The sequence below is a fragment of the Mustela erminea genome, chromosome 3 (assembly GCF_009829155.1).
Source record: "Mustela erminea isolate mMusErm1 chromosome 3, mMusErm1.Pri, whole genome shotgun sequence".
Classification (NCBI taxonomy): Eukaryota; Metazoa; Chordata; class Mammalia; order Carnivora; family Mustelidae; genus Mustela; species Mustela erminea.
Window position 1 is genome coordinate 157,071,530 of NC_045616.1, and position 19,183 is coordinate 157,090,712.

Below are 19,183 nucleotides of genomic sequence, written 5' to 3' on the forward strand. Positions count from 1 at the left end.
AAGGGCTCAGACAACCAGCTTGCTCAACATCTTTGCATTGTCAACCTGAATCTGGCAGGAGGATTGATTGCTTTGGTCCAACAATGCATCATTCTTTGGAGAAAACAAAAGGATAACCCCTCACTGTGAACAAAGGGGTCAGAAGCTGGGCGAAGTGGGTGCTGAATAAAATTGGCCACAGTTCAGGCTGTTGGAAAGATGACAGATTCTTGGTGATGAGGACAGTTAAAAACTTAATGGGGGTATTTTTATTTTATTGGAAGGGGCATAAAGGTCAGCAGCTGAGATGCTCCCCCCCCTTTCTGTTTTGTTTTCATGAAAAGAAGGTCAAAGGACGACCTTTAGGACAGGAAAAGCTTGCTTATTGCAATAGTCTTTCATCTATGGAAAAAAGGAAAGCGACAGTTACCCTCCTGAAAAGATCTCCCAACTCATGTTGCCCCCAATCCTCCGAGAGCCCAATGCCCAATTTGTTTTGAAAGAATTATATTTCCATTTCCCATGTCTAGAGAAACACTTCATTATTAAATATATATGCAACGTACTGTTGTCCTTGATCGCTGATGACTGCTTTTCCTTAAGCTTTTGTTGTTTTTATTGTTGTTTGCTTGTAATCTGTAGTTTACAAGAGGATGGGCCAATTTTTAATAGTTTTATTCTGACAAACCTTTTCTGGTTTTTTTTTTTTTTTTTTTTTAAATTAAGAGGGAGAGTGTAGGTGTTGTGGGGGGGACAGCGGGAGGAAGGGTGGGGAAGAGGTAGAGAGAGGGATAGAGATTCTTCAGCAGGCTCCAAGCTTAAATCAAGAGCCCCTCTTTCCTGTGACCTTAATTCCAATTGACATGGGAGATGGAGATTGGTTTGATTCGAAGGAAGGTAGTGCATTTGGTTGAATTACATCCTGTCTGTTGAAGGTTGAGGGCCTCTTGTTTGATGGAACCCTTCCATAGAATTCTAGAATTTGGAAGAGAGTGAAGCTGTCCAGTGTTTGCCTCCAGGCAGGGCCTTTTCTAAACCCTCATAGAGGGATGGTGACCTATTATCTTCTTAGAGAAGGGTGTGGGCAGGGGCCCCTAATTACAATGTGGGCTATTTATTTTTACTCTAGTGCAGAGGAGCCCAAGGATGAAAGGTAGCATTTGGTCAACTAAAAAGCATTGACCAGAAATTTCTTTGTGTCAAAGCCCAGGCCCTGCCTTGGGAATACGGTGTGTACAGGACAGAATTTCTGCCGTCTTGGTGCGCGTTTTCAAGAACTGAACAGACACCCGGGATTGTTTAGAACCCCTCCCCAGGACGGCCGAGATGGCAGGTGCGAGAGTCCGGCGCGGGCTCGGCTGGAGCAGTGCTCTTGTCCCCGTGCCCGGCTCCGCTTCCTCACTTCCCCGGACTCCGGGAGCCTAGAGGCCTGGCAGCTGCATGCCCAGGCAGCCTGGTCCCACGTAGGTCCCCTCTGCCCAGGACGCCCAGCTGCCCTGTCGGAGCATCGGCAACGAATGCGGGGTGGGCGGTGGGCTGGGGTCTTCTGATGTTCTTCTCTATTAGCAGAAAATCGGAAGCTTTGAGCTAAGTAAGGCTCCAGGTGTTCATGGACTTGTTTTCATGATCTTTGAGAAGTTCATGGTCACCTGGATGCCGAGACTCCTGTTTGACCAGCTCAGCCTCTCGCAGGGCCGCAAACGTGCGGTGCGTTTCCTGATGGTTTCCGAGACGAAGTCTCACGATTCACCCGCACCGCAGGACTGCCTTTCCCGGTGTTTAATGCACTTTGCATTCAGGCAGAGAAAATCAGCCTTTCCTGAAAAGGAAGAGGCCCGGGATGTGGACGGGAGAGTTGGTGCTGGAACAAGGCGGCAGCCCAGGGGCTCCTGCGGAACATCCGCGCCCCAGCCGCTCCCTGCTGCGCATGCGCACTTCCTGGCCCCAGAGCCCTTGAGCGGCGCTGCCCTCTGGGCCGGGCTGTATCCCTACTTGGGAGGAGCTGCAGCTACTGTCTCTCTAGGGTTCCAAAGGCCGCTGGCCACGTCCACACTCTACTGAATCTGTTTGAACTTGACACCCTCCGGGTCTCATGGTGCTTGAGTTACAGAAAACTACTCTGAAGCCCCCAGTTCCAGATGAGCCAAGGGGGACCAAGAGCAGCGAGAATCTGGGGACCGAAGGAGCAGAAGGAGGTTTTAGCAATACCTCCAGCCGCCGGAAAGAACTCTCTCTCCATCCCCACTTCCCCTTCTTGCTGAAGAGCTTTAAACCGAGTGAATGATAATTGGAGGCTAACTTCGTAGTTGCTTTCAAATACACCCGTGGCATTTGATAAAGGTTGAAATAGGAGGCGGCGGGCAGTGTTTGAAAGCACGTTACTAAGTTTATAATTAAAAAAAAAAAAAAAAAGTCTGGCTCCAGTTCAATAGATGGCTTAATGATGCTGGCAGAGGCCTGCGGGTCACTGTCTGAGATATTCCTGGCATAAAGAGCTTGCATGTTTTATTTTGTTTTAATTGAAGTTTATTAGTGGTAATTTCGGTTCAGTAGCTTAGCATGAAAGGAAGGCCACAGCCCTATACCCTGAAGCTGGTGGGAGGAACCGGCAGGGGAGGGGAGGGGGGAGCTCTCAGCTGCCGGGCAGAGGCAGGCTGCCTCGCAGGCCGCCAAGGGGCATCCTGACCTCTCAGAGAGGTGCTGACAGGCCCGGCTGCCCACGAGAAGGCTGTGGGCACTTTCGTCTGAGTCACGTGGGGTGGAAGCCGCCAGAGCAGGGCTGGCACCTGGAGGCAGGCGCTCTTCTCACCCAAGGCCTGGCTGCCGTCCTTAGGTGGTTCCTTAGCTGACAGCTGCTTTGCGCTTTTAGAACTGGGGGAAGACTTGGATGGGCCAGAGCCTTCTGGAGACTGGGCTCCGACAGGCTCAAAACTCAGGCCGCCCTTCTGCTTCTTTCTCGGGATATCCGGAAGAATGAAGACTTGCAGGGACAATCATCATATGGCGAGAACTGCCTGAGCACAGAGCCTTAGATCTCTAGACCTCTTGATCTGGGTCATCCTGAAATCTGTAGGTGCCTGGCTTCCAGGTGAAATTGTTTTAGTACCTGGGAATATAGACAGATAATGTAGTTCTTATTTCTAGGGCCCATGTACCCTTACTCTCCTCTTAAAGGTAAATATAATAAGGCTTTGAATAAGGCTTCAGGGGTAGTGATCCCACAGCTGAAATCTGCATATCATTTCTGAGTCTCCCCAACTTGACTCAACGGTCATGGCCTCCTGTTGACCAGAAGCTTTGCCAATAACATGGACGCTTGTTTAACACATTTTGTGTGTTGTATGCATTATATGCCATATTCTTACAAGGAAGTAAGCTAGGGGGAAGAAAATGTTGCTAAGAAAGTCGTAAGGAAGATAAAATATATTTATAGTCCTGTACTGTAGTTATCAACAAAAAATCCGTTCAGACCCATGCATCTGTAAATTACATGGTTGCCTTTGTTTCCCTGATCTATGGCTGTACGACATGTTATCCCATACCTTAGTGGTCAAGGAAATTCATCTGTTACTCTCTTCCTCAGTTTCCCGGGGGAGCCGGGCTCAGCGGGGTGGTTCTCCTTGGGTCCCTCATGCCGTGGCTGTCGCATGGCTCGGGCCCTCCTCCTCAGAGGCTTCCCAGGGCTGGATGTTCAAGATGGATTCCGTCACACGTCTGGCACCAGAGGGTGCCTCCGTGTGGCCTCCCTCCTCTTAGATGACGACATGGGCTTCAAGAGGCAGGAAACACAAGCTTCCAGGCCATCTAAGGCCGTGCCCAGCACTGGCACTGTATTCTGTTGGTCACAGTGGCCCCTGGGCTTTGCCCAGATTCCTGGGTAGGAGAAATTGAGTATGTAGGGCTGGGCCAGTGCCAAGGCATGGTGCGGAAAAACATGTGGGAGAGGATAGTGTGTGGAGGCCATCTGTGGACAAGTACCGTCTGCCACATCATTCCTCATGTTCAGAGTCTAGGAACCGACAAAATAAATGTGTAATCACTCGCTAAGGTCAATCAGACTTGACGTCACTTCTAGAACAACAGGATTTGGAAGACATCACATGGGTACTGCAGACTTGCAAATTACAAAATGAGTGCTCTCTTTTTTTCATTAAAAATGTTTTTTTTTTTTAACGCCATGATGAAGATTGGTTGCAGGATATCCTTAACTATCAAAGCCCTGTAGATCTTTTCAATATGCTTAGGAGGCAGCATGAATGTACTAGTTACCAGAGTAGATTTGGGATTGGAGAGGCCGGATTTGGAGCTCAGTTTTGCGAGAATTTGAGGAATGTCTTAGTCTCTGTGAGCCCCTCTCCTCAAGTCAGAAAGAGCAGTTCCTGCCTGGTAGGTGTCCTGACACGATGCCAGCCTGAATGCGCGTGGATTTCTTGCTCCATCGTGAGCATCCTGTAGTGTTGGCAAGTGTCCGTGTTGTGAATAGAAATTCTCTTGACAAGCCCAGGTGTGGGTTAATGTCTTCTTCTACCCAAAAAGCACGTTGCAGGATGCACTTGGATCAGCTCTCCTGGTAGGCCACCTGCACAGGAATGCCCACAGAACCGTGGGAGGGAGGTGGGAAGAAAAAGGAATTTGCCAAAAATAAAAACAGGGCTGGGAATTATTGCTTGACTTTGCAAAAAAGCAAATCTCTCTTGATGTTAGGAAAAAGTAAAACAAACAAAGAAACCCACGGTTGGTCGGTTTCTTGTCTGTTTGTGCTGGGTATCTTCTGCTTTCCCCTCTAGATCCTTTCTGGAGCTCTTTCCAGGCTTGGGAGGTTCAGCTGTATGAGCAGCATCCTGGGCTTGCTGGTCTTCTGCTTCTGGATGGCTTCCTCCTATGGGAGCCTTGAAGGGGCTGAAAGAGGGCTCGTGCCCTGAGGAGTGTGCATCGCTGGCCCCATGCGTCCTTCTACCACGGTCTCCGTACCTGCCAGGGGGGCCCTCTACACGGCCTCCCACAGCTCTCAGAAGTGGAAAATGCTCGCTCCGTCCAGCCCAGGAGGCTTGGAGCTGGTAGCTGAGTGGACTCAGGGCTCCTGATTCCCTCCCTATGATCAATCCTCTTTGTTCTGATACCCACGTGGAGGGCGGCCTGAGTCCCTCAGAACCCTGCCTACCTCATCCCTTGAATGATGGCCTTGACATCCTTTTTCAGTTGGTTCTGTGACAGCTGCTCCTGCCAGCAAGGGGACAAGTGTGAGCAGTTAAGAACTCCATTATGTTTTCTAATGCCGGCAGAGAGCGTTCGAGATGGATGCCTTGTCTCGTTGCAGTCACGGCCTTCTCTGATCGGTTTTTGTACGTTATTCGGGGGTCACCTAAGTCATATACAGCTCAGCAGGGGTGAAGCAGACCCTGTGGCTGGAAACTTGATCTTGTGCTGAAATTGCACTAGAATCCTGGCCACCGGATTGCTGTGCGTTGCCAACCACCAGCGAGCAGGGACTGGGTGGGACTGGGTGACAACTTGCAGCTTAAAGTCGGGCTGCCCCAGGGCTTCCAGACCTTCCATCACCGATGGCTCTCTGGGAAGACATTGCCTCTGGAGCTTGACCAAAGGCTGACAGTATTTCCATTAGCAAATCAGGAGTCTCTAGGCTAGAGGTTCCTGGTACGCAAGCTGACGTCTTTACTGGGTAATGGACAGCTGGTTTGCATAATTAAAGACACCTGTATATGTTAGGAATCAGTTTTGAGAAAATCAGTAAACTGTATTATCCTGGGACAGCCCTCCTAAATGGGGTCTGAGATATACTTAATCTTGGATACATAAACACGCAAAAATATCTGTTTACCTCTTGATTTATACACCCACATCCCACTTGGCCTTCTAGCTTCGCCCTGAACTTAAATGTTTATTATCCTAGTGTTTCGTGTGCTTTTAGTTAATTGATGTGCGTGGGGAAGAGGAGGACCCTCCCGGCTCAGGCAAGCATTTCCCCATCCTTTCAGTATTTACATGAGCTTGGGAAGCATTTGGTGCCAAAAACTTTGCAACTCAGCGTACAATACAAGTTTTATAGCAGGTTGTATTTTGGATAAAATGTGTGGCTTCTAATGAGAAAAGAAATGCTCCTTTTGATGACTTTCCTAGTTATTAATAACCTCAAAGGGGTTCCCAATTCTCCGGAGCTCCCCATAATTTTTAAAATTACAATTATTGCAATCTTTAGAGTGATTATTTTTCCATAATGTGGCCTTATAAAGGGCCACAAGAACAGATCCTCCAAACAGTACAGTTTTGGCTCCAGATTCACTTATTTCACATCTCTAGAACTTAATCTTCGAGAAACAGTGCCTCTGTCATACCCTTGTCCCACCCCGCTATGGATTCATGCTCATGGGGAAAAGATACTATGTTTCTCAGTCTGCTGTGCAAGGAATTTCAGCCTCTCTGAAAACCTTCCCAAACTTTTCTCATTCTTGTTCCACTGCCCTGAGGAGTCTCAGCAGAGACAGTGCCTAGAAGCAAGGCGGGGGGGGGGGGCATTTTGGGTTGTCTCAGTGACTGGGGGGGCCCCTGGCATGAGGGGACCGAGGGCCAGCACAGCCATTATTATCTGTTTTCCTTGCTTGAAGAATCCTGGTACCTTCCGGCTCAGAATCCAGCTCCTTCTCGAGTCCCAGCTCCAGCCTGACCTCCCAGGGAACGCACCACGCTGCTCTGGCCTGCTCCTGAAATCCTGGTCCTCTGCTGTCATTGCAGGTCACTGGATGTAAACACTCGGTTTACACGGAGGGTTGACAAGGTTTTCTTAAAAAAGGTCGAATGGCAAGTATTTAGGTTTTGAAGGCTACATGGTCTGACTACTTGGTTGTGGTGTTGTAGTACAAAAGCAGCCACTGGAGCATGCAAAGGAGTGGGTGTGGCTATGTTCCAATAAAACTTTATTTATACAAATAGACAGGGGGCCAGATTTGGCCCACAGGCCATAGTTCCTGACCCTTGGCTTAAAGCATATGACATATCTATTTTTATAGTTCAAAAATAGTCAATAGTCAACTATTGGAAATTTCATGGGATTCAGTATAATACATGCCTTGTCGTGAATCTCCTTATCGTCTGAGTGTGTGCCTCATTTCTACTCCAAAGACATCCATATCTCTCTTCTTCTTTCTCTGTGTGTGTTTGGTATTAACTTGTTTATAACCTTCTGTGGTGCCCCAGTCAAACCCTGAAATATTTTGGTCATGCAGTGAACACATGTTTAGTAAGGGTTTGGAATGCAGAACCCTAAACTCAAACTCCCTTCCCTGAAAGACCCCACGTTGTCTTTGTTCCAGGGTAATCTCGCGGTTACCCTGGAACGTGTTCATGTCTGTACTGATAATTGCGAAGATAGCAGTTGAGATATGCTGGGTCCTTATCCTGTGACCAGGGGGGTGTTCATTAAAATTGTGGTGGTTGTTACCATCTGTACCTGTTTCCTAGGGCTGCCATAACACACACTTGGGGGCTTAGAGCAGGCAAGATCTGTCCTGTCACTGTCCTGGAGGCCAGGAGTCTGAAATCAAGGTGTGGTCAAGGTTGCTTCCTTCTGGAGGCCGTGGGGCAGAATCTGTTCCCTGCCTCTTCCCATTTTCTGGTGGGGGCCCGCAGTCCCTGGGTTCTTGCTTTGTAGATATCTCTCTGGATTTCACTAACGTCGCCCTGTAGCATTATCCCTGGGTCCCTTCTTAGAAGGACAAAGTCGCTTGATTAGGGCCCACTCTGTTCTGGAATGATCTCATCCTAATTTAGCCAGTGATATCTGCAAAAAAACCTTATTTCCAAATACTAGAACGTTCTGAGGTTCCTGGTAGATGCGAGTTTTGGGGGAGGCACCATGTCATTCTGTAGCCCAGGTGTAGCATCTGTAAAGGGGTGATGCAGAGTGCCCCAGGAGGAGGTCTGGTGTGGCCTTGATGACTGATCAGTGACTGTCCCCTTGTCTTTTGTCCCTCCTTCTAGCTTTCTCTACATTTGTGTAATAATTTAGATGCTTCACATACATTGTGTTTAACAGTTTTGACTTATGAGATTTTGTAAACAGTTTTATGTAGTACGGAATGCTGGCAGTTACAGCTGAGATTTGAAAAATACACCATGAAGATTTCTTACTTTATAAATGCTTACCATTCCCTCATTTTTGTGGGATTCGTGAGCATAATTATAAGAGAGCATAATTTTAAGAGAGGTGATAGTACCGGAGCTTACATCTCTTAGGGGACTTTGATAAGCTAAGACTCTGCAAAAAGAGGCGACATTTAGACATTTAAAATAGGCCCATAGCCGGTGCATCTCATTTATTTCTTCTACTCAAATCATAATTGTCCTTTGTGGGGACTCAGTGTGGCGATTACACGGCTCCCTTAATAATGTCTCCTTTATCAATTTCGTTTTCCTCTTGAGTGGGAGAGTTAATTCCTGTTTCATCTAAATAAAGAACAGAGTTTTTTCAGCTTATAATAGATTTTAAACAGTCTCATATTATCTATATAAATCAAATCACCTTTATTGCTTACTAATTGCTTTATCTTGTAAAATTGTTTATATCTTTATCTTACTTAAGCTCAAAGTATGCATGTACACAGTAGTTTGGAGGAAAGAAAATTACCTTCGAGAAGCTCTTTCAATAGCGTTAGGAGCTATGTCGTCCAAACTACGCAGAAGGCTGTGCAAATTCAACTTCAGTTGAAGACCAACTCCGTCAAGAACTGGGTAGAAACTCTACAACAGAAACGTAGCAGGTAGAAGCTGAATTATATTAAGATTTGTTGTTGGGGCCAAATTTAGATTTTAGTTTTCTGAGTAGTATTAATTCCACAGTTAGGATGAACCTCACAGGCATGGTTTAACTTTCCAGGTTAAAGCTGTTCATTTGGGAAGTTGAGGAATGAAAACCCATTTGGGAGAACGAGGCAGCGTTTGCGACCCACCTCCCTTTATTTGCTCCCCGCTTGGGGTCTTTGCTCCATTTTCTCTCTTGTGCATGTAACCCGGCTGCTCCAGAGGCTTCAGATCCTTTCTCCTGGTGGCCCCCATCTTGCCTTTTTCCCCGGAAGCTGTCATCACCATTTACAGGTAGCCAAGCACGTCGATGCTGTGTTAGACCGGGAAGGGGTGCAGACGGGAGGAAATGAGGTCTATTGGGAACCCAGATTCCCTCCCCCTCCCTGCAGATGGGGTCACTTAGGATGGGAGGCTGCCCGGCCTGTGTTCTGGAAGCCCCAGACAGTCTTGGCCCTCGGAGAACAATGGGTCGATCGCTCAGCGTGCTCTGGACCCCTAGGGAAGGCGAAGGAAGTCCCGGGACAGGTGCAGTAGCAGGGACCTGAGCATCTGCTCAGATGCCTGTGACGCTGCAGGGACATCAAGCAGGCACTCTAACCTGTCACCTCCTCCCTGAAGGATGCCAGGTGCCCTCCTTTGAGAGGGTGATCGTCATGGACCACCAGGGACACACCGACACACGCTGTTGGTGGAGGCAAGTTCAGAGCTCAGCAAAGGCAAGGAAGTACTTGAGTTGAAGATCGTCCATCCACCAAAGAGTGGATGGACTGTTGACAAGAGGTTTTTTCTTTGTCACTTGTGGCCCCCAGAGCAGGAAACAAGGATCAGCGAGGGAAAAAAACCTTAATCATGTAGAGTCACAAAGAAATGCAATGGGCTGGGCTTGAGGCCTCAAATGGGATTGATAAACCACTTGGCAGGAATATTCAGAAACGCATTAAATCCTGAATAACAAGCCTCCGGCATTGCTGTGTGTTTACCATTATTTTTGTTTTAGTTTGTATTCCCGAGTCATTATTTCTAGACAGAGGACCTTTGTGTATTTCAAACAAAGTAAATTAAAAAAAAATTTAGAGTTGTTTTTGATTTACAGAAAAGTTGCCAAGCTACTGCGGAGAGTTCCCGTATGCTGCGCTCACAGATCCTTCTCTGGTCTTAGGGCAGCGTGGTCCGTGGGCCACAGTGAGAAGCCAGCATGGGTCTGTTGTTATGAACCCAAGTAGGGACTTAGTGTGTACTTCCTCGGGGTCCCCTTCTCCGCATCCTCTCTCTGTTCCAGGGTCCCATCAGGCCCCCACATGGTGCCTCGTTGTCTTGCCTAGGTTCCTCCTGCTGCTGTTCACTCTGTCAGTCTCGTCCTTGTCTGGGACGACCTTGACAGTTCTGAGGAGTGCTGACCAGGGATCCTGCAGAATGTCCCTCAGCGTGCGTGTGACTGATGTTTTCCTCACCACTCGGCTGTGGGTGGTGGGCTTGAGGAGGCCACAGGGGACCTGCCATTCCCACTGCACCTTACTGGGTGGGTGGCGGCCGCGTCCCACTGCGGATGCTGACTTCCGATCACCTGGCTGAGGTCCTATAAATGTGGTGTGACAAGTCCTCCAAAGACGGGAGGTGCCGTTGGTCCTACGGGAGCCCTGCCCTGTAGGGGCCCCTCCCTGCCTGCTCCACCCTCCCCACCCCTCCCCCTCTGGCTCCAGAAGCCCCTCCTTCCAGAGATCATCCCCCTGCCTGCTTACCTCCTCCCCACCCCACTCCGGTTGCCCTTCGTCCTGCTCTGTTTTCCCCCTGGGCTCAGCAAACACGGGCATCTTGGGCAGGTTTGTCTGTGTGCTTGCCGTCCCCTTCCCACGAGGGTGGGGACTGTGCTCTCTCCACTGAATGCTCAGCCCTTGCGAAGGTGCCTGGCACTTAGTAAGTGCTCAGAAAACACTGAACGAGAAGCAAACGAATGAGGGATTTGCAGGAAGAAGGGTCATGGCATTTGGACCATGACCCTTGGCATCGGAAGTTATGGTTTTGGGGTGAAGGAAGGTCGGTGCCAGGCCATCGTGACGGGCCTTTCCTAGATGCCCTTCAGGGGCACCCATGGCACTTGGCTCTTTTCTGCCCTCTTTTCTCACAGGATTCTGCTTGGAGAGCTGTGGGGTTTGATGACGCCCCCTTTCCCCTAGCACTTTTCTTCACAAAGGACTGAGCTTGTGTTTTCTGCACATGTTACTGTATTTGCAGTGGCACATTGTGAGCATTCAAAGGGGTTTCTTTCTTTTTTTTTTTTAAATAAAGATTTTATTTATTTATTTGACAGAGAGAGACACAGCGAGAGAGGGAACACAAGCAGGGGGAGTGGCAGAGGGAGAAGCAGGCTTCCCACTGAGCAGGGAGCCCGATGTGGGTCTTGATCCCAGGACACGGATCATGACTGAAGGCAGATACTAGATGACTGAGCCACTCAGGTGCCCCTCAGATGGGTTTCAAGCAGGGAAATGCATCCGAGTGTATCAGAAAGGAAGGGGGTCTCGCAATTGAGGTAATAAACGATGTCTTAAAATGCAACAGTGATCTGATAGAATGCTCTGAAATTTGTTTGGATTTGCAGCTGGATTTACAGGCCTGAAAAGCAGCCCGTGCTCGTCCTAGCTTGGTCTGAGTGTGATCTTAGCACGGTCTCAGCTGTCCCAGCTGTCTTAGCTTGGCCTTAGTGTTAGGAGTGGGTCAGGTCGTCGGGGGCCGGGGTCCCCAACAAGAAAATAAGGAATCAGGATGGTGAAAATAAAACAGCACGACACCCTGCTTTGTAGCTTAAACAAAACGGCACTGACATTCTGGTTTGCAGCCTTTGCAGAAATGCAAAACGTACCAAACTAAGTGAACCACAAAAGCATTTGTCAATATCACGGGCAAGGGCCAGTGAAGACCGAAGGCCCCAGGCGTCAGTCATAAAGGACCTTCTGCATGGGACCGTGAACCTAATAGGTCAACAGATACGCGACCAAAGCCCTGATTGGCACGACTCAGCACACCCTGACTGCTTCAGAAAGTTCTGCAAAAGAGCTCATAAAAACCGCTAAACTTAGAAACTCCGGGAGCAGCCCTCTCGGGCCCCTGTCCCTCTCTAAGAGCATTATACTCTGCTCGATCAACTTTGCTTTGCTGCCCACCACTCTCTGTCTGGTCTCCCTTTTCATTCTTCCAAGAGGCGTGACCAAGAACCTGGGCACCAAGGGGACACAAAATCCTGCCACATTAGCACGGTCTTAGCATGATCTCAGCAATCTTAGCCTGGTCTTAGTGTGGTCTTAGCTCTTTCACTATGGCCTTAATGGTCTTAGTGTGGGTCTCAACCCCTGCTTATTTCAGCACTTGGTTATGTGGATTTCGTGCTGGTTTGTAGTGCGGGATTGCTGGTCTTTGGCTTTGGTACATGCCTGCTGTTGGAAACATATCTAAAGACTTTTTCCTTCTTCTTTGACATGGAGTGCTGAGTGGTAAACCCCAAAAAGGCCTCTTTCCGCATTAATTTTGTGGCTAGAGAAGATAAAAGCAAATTAGAGAGTTAGCACCAAATGCGAAAGACCCTCGTTCAGGTTGTTCCTGCAGTTCAGGGATGAGAAGCGTTTTCTCACTTTGCAAACGGTCCAACAATGGAAAGTTCAGGGGCATTGTCCTTTTCTAACGCTGTGCAAAACAGGACCAAACTTAACTTTCTCTGTGGCTAACCCGTCAACAATGTGCTATGCGCAAAGTAGAACGCAAACGTTTAATTTGGAAATGTTTTGGAATTCTTTTTACACTCCAGTTGAAAGTAGGACAGTTACTTAAAAAAAAAAAAAAAAGCTGTGACCACGAGGGGCTGTGCAAACAATGTGGGCTCTTACTTGCACACTCTGTCAGTGCCTAATAACATGGTGATAATTAGCAGCGACATGTTTTACAGAGAAAGGAGGGAAACCCAACACAGCCACACAAAATGAGGCAAAAACGCCCATAAATCTGCTGGCAGAATGGAACTCAACTTTATATTTATGTGTTTATAATATGCCATAGTTATTAATTTAACCCTGAGAGGAGTAATTCAAGTAGCAGCTGCCCCCAAATGAGCCCTCATTTATCAAGCTGGAAAAATATTTTCTACTCTCGTGTGGAATGAAAAAAAAATAAGTGAAAGATAAACATGTCATCCTGGGCTATAAAAATATCATTGAGACTCATATTTAAAAAACTTTTTTACCTCCTCTGGTGATTCAGTATCTCTCTGTCTCTCTGTCGTTAGTAGACTGGTCATTTTCTCCTTTTGGGCATCCATTAAGCATTAGGCAGTGTATAAGCTGCTCTGAAAAAAAGAGTAAGTAATATCTGATCAGAAAGAAGAGACAGACATCATCCGACAGATACATAGATAAATCCACAGAAATCCATGGGGCGGGGGGAGCTTTTCACAGCAGCGAAGCTAGACGGACCATCGCTAGGCAGTGGGTGGGTTGAAATCAGTGGTTTAAGCTTTCCTGCCTTATTTTCTTTCTGTAAATACTGTGGAAATGTATATTGCTTGTCACATCGGAAATCTACAGAGGACCAGCTTAGTAAACATGTACTAGGCGGGGTCGTTGAGATCATTTGTCTTCCTAAGGTGTAAATTGGATATTTTAGGAGTTTACATGAATTTCTCGCGTCTTAAAAATTGGTGAGAAGCCACTCCACTGACCTTCAGGAGTTGAGGGGGAATGTGCTGTGCTCACCTAGGAATTAGCTGACTCAAGGAGGGGCCATTATATCTTCAGAATGCATGAAAATCTCGATTGAGTCACACGTAAATAACCCAGCTGTTTTAACATGTAATTTAACAATTCCACAGCAAACCACACGATGGGTGATGGTGCTTGAATGAAACGTTTGTGTTACTGTCTTCTGCAAATTCAACTATTTCTGGGAATTTGCCTACAGTTAATTTTTTTGTGACTGAAATAGAGTTGCTTTGCCTGTTGTAAATTGCAAGTCATTTTTGAAGTTTTTGTCTGGTTTCCATAGTAACTGCTTATGTTTCTTTTTCATGTGATGATGCAAATCACTGCTTTTCTTGACCTTTCTCACCTGTTGCTGCCATAGACCACGACCAGAAGGGAAAAAACGCCTTTGTGTTCGTTTGCTTGCTTTTTTGGTGTGTGTTCTTGGTCTGCAAATTTGAGTTGCTATGGTTACAGGAAACTCGATTGGAGGGAGTCAGCTTGTTGGTAAGGTGCAGCCCCTAGATTCTTCTGTGGCATTATTGTCTTCATAATGAGCTGGGAAAGTAGACTTTGTAAACTTTATAGGTTTACCGATGCACTAAAAATGACCATTTCACAGATTCATTATATGAAACCCCTTCCGTTAGCGGAAGTCATTGGTGGGCTGGCTTCATTAATTATAGAAATTAATTATAGTCACTAGTTTGCAAAAAGTGGAGTACAAGTGACTCTTTTACTCATGGTTGAGCTCCTGGTGTTTATTCTACTTCTCCTACCTGAAGCTGTGGACATGAAGGCCGTCTGAGGATTCTGTAAAGATGCAGACCGTGATCCATGGTACCAGGGCAAGGCCCAAGAGTCTGCATTTTGGACGAGCTCCCAGGTGATGCTGATGTGAGGGGTCTGGGGGCCCTGCTTGGGGTAGCTAAGTTACGCTTCCCAGAACTCCAGAGCTGTGAAAAACCTTGGAGAAAATCCTTTTTCCCTCCTGCATAGATTTGAGTAAGCAGGGTAGGCAAAATTTCACCTGAATCTCACTGTTGTTGATGTAGGGAAACACATGGCAGTCATCAACAGGTGTCACAGAATTTGTGTTGCTGTTGGTGCTTGGTTACGCTGTGCATCTATGTCCTAAGTGAATAGTGTGTATGAGTGGTTGTGTGTGTGTGTGTGTGTGTGTGGTGTATATGTGTGTGGTGTGAGTGGTGTGTGTGGTGTGAGTGTGATGTATATGTATGTGATGTGTATGAGTTGTGTGTGTGGTGTGAGCATGATACATGTATGTGGTGTGTTTGTGTGATGTGTATGAGGGGTGTGTGTAGGTGTGTGATGTGAGTGGTGTGCCTGTGTGGTGTGAGTGTGGTGTGTGTATGTCAGAGGACTGTGTGTGGTGTGAGTGTGGTATGTGTAGTTGTGTATGAGGGGTGTGTGTGGTGTGAGTGTAGTGTGCATGTGTTGGCATACTACATGCAGGTGTATGGTGTGAGTGTGCTGTGAGTGTGGTATGTGTATGTTGGAGGTGAGTGTGTTGTGAGTGTGGTACATGTATATTCGAAGTGCATGTGTGGTGGGAGTGTGGTTACATGTATGTTGAAGGTGCATGTGTGGTGTGGTGTGAGTGGTATGTGTATATTGCATGGGTGTGTGGTGTGAGTGATATGTGTATGTTGGATAGGTGTGTGGTGTGTGTGGTATGTGTATGTTGGAAGTGTGTGTTTGGTGTGAGTATGCGGTTTGAGTGTGGTATGTGTATGTTGGACAGGTGTGTGGGGTATGTGGTATGTACATGTTGGACGGGTGTGTGGTGTGATTGTGGTAGGTGTATATTGGATGGGTGTGTGGTGCGAATGTGGTACATGTCTGTTGGAGGTGAGTGTGGTGTGAGTGTGATGTGAGTGTGGCACGCGTGCGTCGGGCGGGCGCGTGCGGGCTGAGCGCGAGCGCGCCCGCGCACTCTGGAGGCGGGGCCAGGGCGCCTCCCCGCGCCTGCTGTGCGGTGCCGGGAACACGCCGAGCGGATCTGCGGGGTTAAAGCTCGTGGGATGTGCGAGCGCCGCGTTGACGGGACAGAAGGAGATTGTTCTGTAGCGAATCCACGGATGTCAAGTAACTGTCGCTCGGAGAGGGGCAAGTGGCAGGACAAGAGAAGAGATTTCCCGCCGCAGTTCCTGCGCGGGGTCCCGGGGACCTCATCGGCGGGAGCAGGGAGCGACCCCGGCCCTCTGCACGCGCTGGACTCCTGGGTCCTTTCTGGGGCAGGGGAAGAAATGGAATTCCTGTGCCTACCCTATTTCCAGATTTTATACTGCCGGTCACGCGTGTCCTTTCCCTTCCGTCTGATCAGCTGTTGCGCGGGAAGCGGACGGGGAAGCTGCAGCGGGCGGAGAAGCCGCAGCGGGCGGAGAAGCCGCAGCGGGCGGAGCGGGACTCCCCGGGCTGCCGTCCGCTGAGCCGTGCGCGCCCCGGACCCCTGTACCGAGCAGGGCTGCGGGCGTCCGGTCCGGCGGGTTTCCTGAGCGCCTGGAAGCTCCTCTGGGATCGAGGCTAAGCGGGGACACGGCGTGCTCTCCCGACTTCTCCGCCGAGCCCTGTTGCTGTAACCGTGGCAGGCGGCACTTTCACACTTAGGTCAGGCACCTCGAGGAAACTTGCACGCGCTCGTACTGTCATGAAAGCTGCTCTATCAACCTTTTCTTCCTTTTGTATAATATTCTTAAAAATTTATTTGAGGGGCACTTGGGTGGCTCAGTGGGTTAAAGCCTCTGCCTTCGGCTCAGGTCATGGTCTCAGGGTCATGGGATCGAGCCCCGCATCGGGCTCTCAGCTCGGTGGGGAGCCAGCTTCCTCCTCTCTCTCTGCCTGCCTCTCTGCCTACTTGTGATCTCTCTCTATGTCAAATAAATAAATAAAATCTTTTAAAAATTTTAAATATTTGAGGGAGAGAGAGCCAGTGCTCTTGAGCAGGAGGAGGGGCAGGAGAGGGAGAAGCAGGAATGACCTGGGGGCTGCGGAGGGGGTCACACCAAAGTCGGTTGTTTTGTTTGATCTTTGAGGAAATAACTTAAAATCAAAATGGGAAAATTTTATTTTTGCTGACCTATTCATTAAAAGTGTGTTAATCAGCCCAGCAGTACCTTGAAGATAGCCAAGGGTCTGAGCTCAAATGTCCAATTCCTTATTTTGTACCCCAAATAACCCATGATCACATTCAGATGATTATTTTCCCTCTTATTTCCCATGACTATAATGTCTTTGGGCAGTGGGTTAATCAATTTGACCACACAGGCTGATGTTAATTTAACAAACTTCTAATTTTTTAAACTTGAGATACAGGATCAATTTTGAGTTAGAGTTTGGCTACTGTTAGAAAAATAGGATTTGAGTGTGGGAGGAAGACATTTTGAGGAACCTGATTTAAAACTTTTCAACATCTGCTTTATAAGAATGAAGGGATCACGGGAGCCCATCCTGTAATTTTTCTTCAAGAGTTTCATGATGCACAGGGCTAATGTTTATGTTCGAGTGGAATTTACACTAGCCAGGGGCGCCTGGGTGGCTGAGTAGTTTAAGCAGCTGCCTTCGACTCCTGTGGTGAACTCTGGGTGGTGGGATGGAGCCCTGTGTCGGGTTCCCTGCTTAGTGGGGAGCTGGCTTCTCCCTCTCCCCCCGTTCCTTCCATATGCTTGTGCTCTTTCTCTCTCTCAAATAAAGACATAAACCTCTTTAAAAAAAGGGAAAAGAAAGAAAAGAAAAACTAGTCAAAGATTTCAAGATGCTGATCATTATGAGCGATTCTTAGAAAGCACATATCTGTTTGCCAAGGTGATCTGGGAATAGTTTGGAGTGATTACACGGTAAACAGTGACTGCTGTGTAGGCGGAGCGGTCGCCCAGTCCTGTCCCAGTCCCTGACAGCCGTGCATGTTACTTGGCAGTCGTGAATGAGTTAAGCGTCCTGAGATGGGAGGTTATCCTGGATGGTGCACGTGGGTTCTGGATGCTACCAGCAAGAGACTTTAGAAGAGGGAGATGGCAGAAGTTGCTGCGGTCAGAGAGGAGGAGAAGTCAAGGAGGTGCGGAGAGAGGTGAAGATGCTCATCTCCTGGCCTCGAAGCAGGTCCCAGCTGAGGGTTGCAAGGACACAGCTCTGGAAGCTGGAAAGGCAAGGAAAAGGATTCTCTTCTAGAACCTTCAGAGGGAGCATGGCCCTAGGGAGGTGTTGGAGTCATGGCAGAGAAACCGTTTTCAAATTTCTGACCTCCGGAAGTGCAAGGGGGAAGAAATTGGAGTTGTTTTAAGCCACCAAGTTTATGGTAATTGGTTTCAGCAGTAATTGGTTTCATAGGAAACTGACATGCCACTCCAACAAATTACTAAGCTTTGGGCCTAAGTGCCTTGTGTTTTTCTAAGTAAAATTAATATCCCAAGTATAAGAGACCTGTATGAAACTGTAGTGGCTTTAGTGATTCAAAGAAAGGAAAAGTTAAAATGCAAACAAAATTTAGACTTCGACTCTGGGGTATTGATTGTTTGGAAAAGCTGTGGGAATTGATGGAACTGGTGATTCTTCACTTTCTTGGCATTTTATGACACAGCTGTGTGCTGTACCATCTGTTTCGTGCGAGGAGCTGCTCCTGCCACGATGTTGTACAAAGACTGTGGATTTTGCTGGGGACATGAAGTCCTTCCCGGCCTTTTCCTCCTCTGATCCCTCTCCTCCCAGATGCAGATAGGTGTTCTCTGTGACTGAGGTTTTCTGGAAGACAACTCTGTAGGGTGTGCATATTTTTTTTATTTGATTTAAGATATTCTAGAAAGAAAAGGAATTCATTTTTAAAGAAATTTGATGGAATGTCAAGGATTTGACACCATCTTGGATGAAAAAGTGTTAGAATTCTCTCTGGCTTATGATGATTATTATTTTTTAACTGTAAAGATAGTGTGGTTTTCCAGCTTAAATATGTTCTAAGAGTGGATCGTTCAAGTCCTTAAATTTCCTAAAACACACCTTTAACCCAGGAGACTGTGATTTTTTTTTCCCTTCCTTCCTTCTTTCCATCCATCCATCCATCAATCCATCCTTCCTTCCTTCCTTTTTTCTCAAGATGGGAGATTTATTTTCCTAAAAAATTTGAGTGGGAGAAGTCACATTATCACCTTGACAACCTGGACTGCGTTAAGCCTCACGTGCATATTTTTCTTTTGCATCTTATTTCAATGAAGTAAGGCAGACCGCTTTTACTACTCGAACTTGGCTTCATTTTATTCTTTGTTTTCATTAATGCTTTTCTTGCTTTGGCACAGAACACTATTTGATTCACAACACTCTAGGAAAAAATGCTTAATTACCGAAAAACTTTGACTGAGATTCAGGAAGCACATGTAGGGGAACATATTTGTTCAGGTTTCGTTTATATGACTTTCAAAAATAGATTAAAATAATCTGTGACAAAACCAAATTGGTGCTTTCATTGAAAGGACTCGATTGTGAGTGGAACAGAAAGAGATAGTGTCTAAGGATTCCTTTCATTTAAAACGCCTTAAATGGAGAAGCAGGATGGATTGCAGTGCTCCTGCTGGCGAGGGACCAGGGTCTTCTTGAGGTTTTTCCAGAACCCTCTGCACGGTTCGACGGAACTGAACATGAACATCGCCTTTTAC

At 47.5% G+C, this 19,183-nt stretch overlaps 1 protein-coding gene across 7 annotated transcripts in view; it reads left to right on the forward strand.

Moving 5' to 3' along the window:
• The window catches only part of SEMA5A (semaphorin 5A), a 460,606-nt gene that overhangs the window by 13,080 nt on the left and 428,343 nt on the right, over positions 1–19,183 (forward strand). The gene's annotated exons all lie outside the window — the stretch shown is intronic.